This window comes from Tachysurus vachellii, chromosome 26, assembly GCF_030014155.1.
Source record: "Tachysurus vachellii isolate PV-2020 chromosome 26, HZAU_Pvac_v1, whole genome shotgun sequence".
Lineage (NCBI taxonomy): Eukaryota > Metazoa > Chordata > Actinopteri > Siluriformes > Bagridae > Tachysurus > Tachysurus vachellii.
In genome coordinates this window covers 15,643,257-15,651,849 of record NC_083485.1, presented here as the reverse complement: position 1 = coordinate 15,651,849, position 8,593 = coordinate 15,643,257, and the positions used below count along the sequence as shown (strand labels likewise).

Sequence of the window (8,593 nt, the reverse complement as noted above, 5' to 3'; positions counted from 1 at the left end):
ACTTTTAACATAGTTAAATCATTAATGCTATAAAAAATACAGTTTCTTTAAATTGCGGATTAGCAAAAACATGCTAGTTTCGTTAGCTTAGCTACGATCCTGGCGTGGATGTGTAGCCCTCATTTCCTCGCCATCTTTGTGGAAGATGATGAACAGAACCAATTTATTCGTCCTACCAAAGGACACTCATTTCTCCTCTGATTTCTTGAAGGCAGACATTTCTCTGGCTGTATTTCACACATTCCCTCTTTAGAGCTGCAGACAGAAAGTCTCGAGGCCAAAGCTCGTGCAAATTTCCATGCATCAATTTTGGTTAAAAAATGAGAAGCGGAAGACGTGCACGGGGCGTAAACAGAGTCCGGCCTCGCTGTAATGAATCATGAAACACGGTCAATACTCATGAAATTGTCAGCATGGCCATGAGGCGGAGGAATATTCACACGCTCGCACCTGGCTCTTGCCTCGGGCTCGCCTCGGATTAAAACTTATGAAATACAGTAGCGAGGTCCGCTAGAGACGATGCTCATGCATACGTAATGACTTTCTGCTTGTTTCCAGCATGGAGTTTAGCACAGATGGTGTTTTCCTCAATATTGAATCTGTGACTACGTAGCGGAGAGGACGGAATTTTCCAGGAAGGTGGTTGAAAGAAAGAGAGATGAAGATGAGCGATGAGCGAAGACATGTTCTGGCCTTTTTTCCCTGTTGACAGATTCTCTTTCTTCACACGTCCTTATCAGACAGGCAGAGACTCGAATCACTCGACTACTCACTCGTTCGCTGTACAGACTGTCTGGAATTTTGACAGAAACTGCTAGAGAATTCCACGGAAGCACAACACTGCATCATCGGAACGTGAACAGGTTTAAGGTTTGATCACAAAAACGTATCGAAATGAGATTTCTTGATTTTTAGCCGTCATGAATAAATCATATCTACAGCAACGAGAACGGCGCAGCTGAATTTTTAATTCAATTCAAATCCCGGGTTTGTCTATAAAAAGGTTTGTTCTTAAAGGTTATCGTTTCCATGGTAACGGCTCGTTCTCTCAGTGGAGTATAAAAATATTGTGTTTTCTTTAATTTTAATTTATTGTGTTCCTTTCGTTCATCACAGTCATCACAATCATCAATTATATCTCATTAAAATTCATTTTCTTTAAAGACTTTTTATCATAATTCAAAGTTTTCACGGTGAGAAAAACAAGTTTCACTGTACAATGAAATTCTTTTGTAATGAAATTTCTTTTTATTCGTTTATAATTACAAATTAGTTTCTGCAACTCGATCGCTTTCGTTATTTCAGCTATACAACAGACACTTTACTTTCTCTCGAGTTCTCTCTCTTGATGTTTAATAAGACAAAGCTTATCTTTACCTCTGACTGTTACTGACACTGGAGACTCCTTCCATGCAACGTAAATCGACTGTGGACAAGATTCTAGCAATGAAGGAGCTGTTACTATAGAAACGATTACGTTCTAGGGCGAGCACATTAATATAGACCTGTGAGCCGGAGCGAAAAATCCGAACACGGCAATAAATCAGTGAGAATTGAGAAGTAAAAGAGGACAGAGCGAGAGATAGCGAGAGAGCGAGAGAGAGAGAGAGACAGAGAGAGAGAGAGAGAGAGAGAGAGAGAGAGAGAGAGAGAGATGGATAACGCCGTCTGAGACGTTGACAGTCGGTGAGTAAAGACTGATCTGACGATGACAAGTGCAGCTTTATGAATGTGCAAAGCAGTGTTGTGTTCAGCTTCAGCGCCTCGGTGCTCTCAGGATGCGTTCACAAAACATCTGTCACTCATCCATATAGAGCCGTACTGAGACGTACAGAACCGTACAGAGCCGTATAGAGCCATACAGAGCCGCCAAGAGCCGTATAGAGCCGTATAGAGCGGCACAGAGCCGTATGGATCCGTACAGTTCCGTACAGAACCATACAGAGACGTATGGAGCCATACAGAACCATACAGGGACATATGGAGCCATACAGAACAGTACAGAGACATATGGAGCCATACAGAACAGTACAGAGACGTATGGAGCCATACAGAACCATACAGAGACGTATGGAACAATACAGAACTATACAGAGACATACAGAACCGTACAGAGACGTATGGAGCCATACAGAACAGTACAGAGACGTATGGAGCCATACAGAACAGTACAGAGACTTATGGAGCCATACAGAACAGTACAGAGACGTATGGAGCCATACAGAACAGTACAGAGACGTATGGAGCCATACAGAACAGTACAGAGACGTATGGAGCCATACAGAACAGTACAGAGACTTATGGAGCCATACAGAACAGTACAGAGATGTACGGAGCCATACAGAACTATACAGAGACATACAGAGACATATGGAGCCATACAGAACAGTACAGAGACGAAATCATTTAAATGAACTTAAAAATAATCCAGTCCACAATTCCTATAGTTTTCAAAATCTGTCAGGGCAAAAGTTTTTGCCCCCGGATTGTTTTTGTATTGAAAATCCCAAATATCAGTTTTATCTACGGAAGAAACGAATTACGAGTGTGTTCTTTAAAAAAAGGCCAAATAAATTTCTGAACAATTTATTGTGACTCTCGCAGCCTCGAGTCATTAACTGAAGCAGGAACTTTGATGTCATTATTTTTCTCATCCCGCTTTGTTCACAGAGGTCTTCAATCTGGGGTCCTGATGATGGGATGGATAAACTGAGTTTAGTGTTTAGGATGTGAGATGCTTTCACACAACACGTCAGCGTATTTAATAACATGTTGATAATTAGCAAGATAATTAGCGCAGGGACACAGATTTATTTTTAGTTCTTTATTTTTTTTAATAGCCGTGAAATCTCACTCTCATCTCACATCTCACATCAATCCTGACTGAAGGAAATATGAAATATTAATGAAGCTCCGTGTCCAAGCTGCAGGAAATCACACCAGGTGCATTAGTTAGACACACACACACACACACACACACACACACACACACACACACACACACACACACACACACACACACTCACTCACACACACACATAACAACAACAACAACAACAACAATTTGCAATACTACAGATAACTATTTATAAGTATGTATAGTATAAAAAGCTATATAAAGCTATAAAGAACAATTGCACTCTCACTCATTCATCTTCTGCCGCTTATCCGAACTACCTCGGGTCACAGGGAGCCTGTGCCTATCTCAGGCGTCATCGGGCATCAAGGCAGGATACACCCTGGACGGAGTGCCAACCCATCACAGGGCACACACACACACTCTCATTCACTCACGCAATCACACACTACGCACAATTTTCCAGAGATGCCAATCAACCTACCATGCATGTCTTTGGACCGGGGGAGGAAACCGGAGTACCCGGAGGAAACCCCCGAGGCACGGGGAGAACATGCAAACTCCACACACACAAGGTGGAGGCGGGAATCGAACCCCCAACCCTGGAGGTGTGAGGCGAACGTGCTTACCACTAAGACACCGTGCCCCCTGAAAAAAGAAAAAAACAAGAAAAACAAAATGTGGACAGACAAAATAAATAACAATACAAATTAAATGAAACTAAATTTGTTCTTAAGGTTGGGAGTAATTGTTGGTGGGATTGGAGGCGGAGTCAGTGGGCGGGGTTATGAAGTCAAATGAAATCCAGTCACACGGCTGTTATTCGTTTTTATTCGGTTGATTTCTTCAAAAAAAAATGTAAACATTTGTTTTTATTGTTTACAGAGTGAGACTCGAAGCGAAAGCTGATTGGTTGAAATATAAAATAATAATAATAAAAAAAATCTGTAAATGAAAAAGTTAGGAGTAAAAAAACAGATACAATTCTATTTAAAGGAAGTTACAGATGTAAAAAAAAAGATTTTGATGAACTGCTTCCTGAATCTAACAAGTTTTTTGACAAAAAAAAAAAATCAAATTAACTGAAATTTAACTTTCAGCTGAAAAAAAACGTTTTATTTGCTTGAATCAGTGCAACGTGGCGTTAAAGTCACGTTCCAGCCGTGACCCCTGTTTTAGCTACAAACTCCAGACATGAAGGAAGGAATTTATTTCTCAAATATAAACATCTGAAACTGATTTGACTGTAAAAAGGTTAATTAAAAAAAAATCCAGTCGAGTGTAGATCCTGTGCTGAGCTGAGATGGGTTTTTCTTACGCCGGATAAAAGCCGGACAAATGCAACACGCGGCTCAGGAATAAAAACTCGCAGGAACTCAGAAGGCTGCGTTACAGATTTTCTGTTTTCATTTCAGCTCTAATACTCGAGATTTCATTGTGATTGAATTTCACAAACTCAATAAAGTTTACACACACTCGCCTGCACACAAACACACTAATGCATGAACACGCTAAAGACGGAGCTCCTTCTAAATGTAGGCGCTTAAGGGAAATGTTTTCACTCTTGTGTTTTTGTTTGCTTATAAAACGTGTAAAAACTGCACCGACTGGCAGAAAAAAGGCCTCGTAAGTAATCTTTCATGTTACTGTAAATGAGGACACACACACACACACACACACACACACACAGGTTTTTAACAAACCTGAGTATTTCTTCCTCTAATCTCGCTTTATTTTGTGTTCTAATGACTTGTTTAATGTTTATGCAGTGCTTATGGATGTGTTATGAACCTCCAATGTCGGTTCTCTTAACAGTAACTGAAGTACTCATTAAAACCAAACAAAAAAGCTGAAATTGTTAATCCAAGTCATGCACACACTTAAGACCTCTAACGTCATCTAACACAATCCTTCTAGAATTGCTCATGAATGTGTTATGAAGGCTCAGTGTAGTTGCTCTAAAGATTATATATTACAAAACTGAAAAAATGTATTATGAATTATTAATAATTATTCTGATCAACATTAAATCTTCTGTCCCGACTGGTCTAATGTTTATGTTATATATATTTAATCCAGTGCTTATGAATGTGTTATGAAGGCTCATAGCAGCTACTCTACAAATTAAAACGTGCACATAATACATAACACTGTTACTATCCTGTCTAATGTTTATGAAGTGCTTATGAATGTGTTATGAAGGTTCTCTCTTTCATGAAATGATCAGGTCATGTACTATGTAACGCCTAAAATCTCACCTTATGTTATAAGGCTTTATACCTCCTTATTTCTCCTGATTTTTCATTATTCACTTCTTGTGAATGTGTTATGAAAGCTGAATGTAGCAAAAAAATCACATGCATGTACTGCTTAAAATCGCTAGTATTCTGCTAGTAAATGTTAATGCAGTGCTTATGAATATGCTATAAAGCCCTAATGTATAAGGCTATACAGCCTTATGAAACTCCTGACATAAAGATTTAATCCGGTGCTTATGAATGTATTAAAAAACTGAATAAATCTGTTAAAACGGACAATAGACCGAATCCGAGAGCATTTCAGGATATTTGCTTTAATGAAGAGCACCAAACATGTCTGCAGTAGTGTTTATAAAGCGCTTATAAAGCCAGGCCTGTGAGATGTAAAGAGAACATTTTTTCGGAGCACACAACCGCATTGTGTTGCTGTAAGCCTGAGGTTCGTTCTAAAGAGTTTCTATGGTACAGAAAGCCCTACAGCTCCATGCTGCTGACTCAGGAGTTTAAACAAAAGGAGGCGCGGGTCTTTTTGGCGACGGCGAGGTATAAATGGGAGAGGGTTAAACTAGGTGGAACTGTATGTCAGTCACCGGGAGGGTACGGATCAGATCAGACGGAACAGAGAAAGAAGCCAAAATGAGCATGGGCAAGGTAAGAACATGGGTCATGATCTATAAAATAAAGGGAGTAATATTTAGATACTAATGCTATATGACAGCTGTTATTTTATCAATCAACATCTTGTCTTGCTCTGCAGATCATCTTCTACGAGGGCCGGAACTTTATGGGTCGGTCCTGGGAGTCCAGCGGCGACTGCTCCAACATGTCCGCCTACCTGAACTGCTGTTACTCGTGCCGAGTGGAGAGTGGCTGCTGGATGGTATACGATCGGCCCAACTTCATGGGGAATCAGTATTTCCTCAGAAAGGGAGAGTACAACGACTACATCAACACATGGGGAATGAACGGCTGGATCCGCTCCTGCCGCTGGATCCCCATGGTATCATTAACGTTACTTACTTTTGGAAAAATATCACCTGTTTTATTCCTCTTACACCACAGCAGCGCTCACATCCCGTTCCTACTCACGCTACAGCAGATACAAATTCCTTCACCAACCTGTTCTTTTCCCTCTCGCCGTTAATACGACGGTTCTGGAGACTGGATAAATGTTCCATAATCGTCTTCTTAAAAAAAAGCCACATCAACGTTTGTATTCCGTGTGTGTAGATCGTCCAAAGCACAAGTCTCACAAATTTCTGTTAGTATAGAAACCTTAACGTATCGTCGATTATAGCGCTGCTGTAATAGAAAATTAATCAGTACCTTCTGACCAATCAGAATCCAGGAACCCAAACTCCTTAAATCGCCAAATACTCAAATAATCAAATTCAAATACTTGAATTTACAAAATGCAATCTGTTTAAAGTCCTTAGAATAATGAATATTTAAAACTGAAAACAAAAGATGTCCTCATTTTATACCTTGCTTTTAATTAAATGTATTATTCTTATTATTATTATTATTATTATTATTATTATTATTATTATTTAATTATTTAAATTAGCATAAACAAATTTGAATTGATGTAAGAGGAATCAAGCATGAAAATCTCATTTTAATTTCTCTGAATTTTGCTCATATTGACTTCATGTCATTTAAACGTTAGGAAATTGTTTTATTACATTTGCATTTATATGGAAATGAATATAAATGAATTTCACAAAATATTGTTTTTGTGAAACAAAAAAGTCAAAATATTCAAAATAGTTGTTTCTTATAGAATCCTTATATATCCCAATTATATTACATTAAATATTATCCCAACCTCTATATAGAATTACTCCTAAAACTGAGAATTACAGTCTTTAGTCTCCTAGACTCTCCATATATGGATAACGTGTGTGTGTGTGTGTGTGTGTGTGTGTGTGTGTGTGAACAGTACAGCGGTCCCTATAAGATGAGGCTCTACCCCAGGGAGCACTTCATGGGTCAGATGATGGAGATGTCTGACGACTGTGACTCCTTCATGGATCGTTATAACTGGTCTCACGGCTGCATGTCGTGCCACGTGACGGACGGACACTGGCTCATGTACGAGTATCCTCACTACAAAGGCAGAATGTGGTACTTCGGGCCCGGACAGTACCGGAACTTCAGGCACATGATGGGAATGAGCGGCATGAGGTTCATGAGCATGAGGCGCATCATGGACTCGTGGTATAAATAAAAGGGCTTACTGTTACATTTAGTGAGTCGTAAATAAAGTTCATAAAATGAAAATTTGACCGATTTCTGTTTTCCTTTTCTGCTTCTTTTAACAGAACAGAACATAAGCAGTGTAGCTGATACTCAAATAACTAAAAAACTAAATAACTAAAAAAATATTCATTTTAACTTTAATCTCAAACACTGTAAATAAAATGTAAATAAAAATAATAATAATAATAATAATAAAAAAAAAAACACATTTGTAGGAGGAAAGTTCAGAAGGGAAATAAATCAAATCCCCTAATGGCTCAAATAAAGGAATAAAATACAGAAAAAAAATTATAGACTGCTTATAATGTTTTAATAATTCATAGATTTTTATAAATCAAAAGATCATAAGTTTGTTGACTGAAAATGTTTTTTTTTTATATAAAAAAGAAAAGCTTATTTTTCATTTTTCTTTGATATTTACTTTGTTTTTCTGTTCTGCAATAAATCTATTTTTTAAATAAAATATAAACCTTATAAAACAAGTAAAAAAAAAAAAATCAGGAAAATTTTTTTATATTTTTTCAGCCTTCACAGACTTTTCATTTTCCATGTGAGATGAATGCTAATTTAACAGAAAAGACAAGAAAAAACAGTAGTTTTTGGAGAAGTGCAGGCGTGATCATGACTGTACGGTGATGATGTTCAGGGTGACGAAGCGGCCGGGCGTTTGGATTAGCGGTGATGTTCCAATGAGATAATAACACAAGCTATAGAAAAACATTTAACCCTGACCTCTAACAGCCATTACAGGATTTCAGTGATTTTTGGTGCTCAGCAGCTCTCTAAACTAATCACTAAGCAGTTCTGTGCTGTGACTCGGAGTAATGAGTCTTTTCTCTGAACCACTGCTTTCCAATTTCCTATAAAACACCCGCAAGCGTATTGATCACCTTTGGCTTGGACGAGCTCCTAGCTCTGTGATATCTGCTCGCTTGAGGAGCCTCGAACCTCCAGCAGCAGCAGAGTAAACGCAGCTCTGACAGCTCACAAGTTTAGAAGTGTAACTGTAAATGGATAAAAGTTCTTTAAGATATTTCAGTTCTTAGCGTTGGCAGATCTCTGTGGTATAAAAGGAATAAAAGAGTGAAAACGTGTTATAAGAAAATAATCCGACCCCTGTGGGTCATTATGTGTCATAATGAGTATAACTAACTAGCATACTGTAGCTAACATGAAGGCAGCTATGCTAGTAAGCTAGCATACAAGTGTTAACTAA

General features: G+C 38.5%; 1 pseudogene; it reads left to right on the top strand.

Moving 5' to 3' along the window:
* Positions 1–5,599: 5,599 nt before the first annotated feature.
* On the top strand, positions 5,600–7,345 carry LOC132841397 (gamma-crystallin M2-like; annotated as a pseudogene).
* The last annotated feature ends 1,248 nt before the right edge of the window (positions 7,346–8,593 follow it).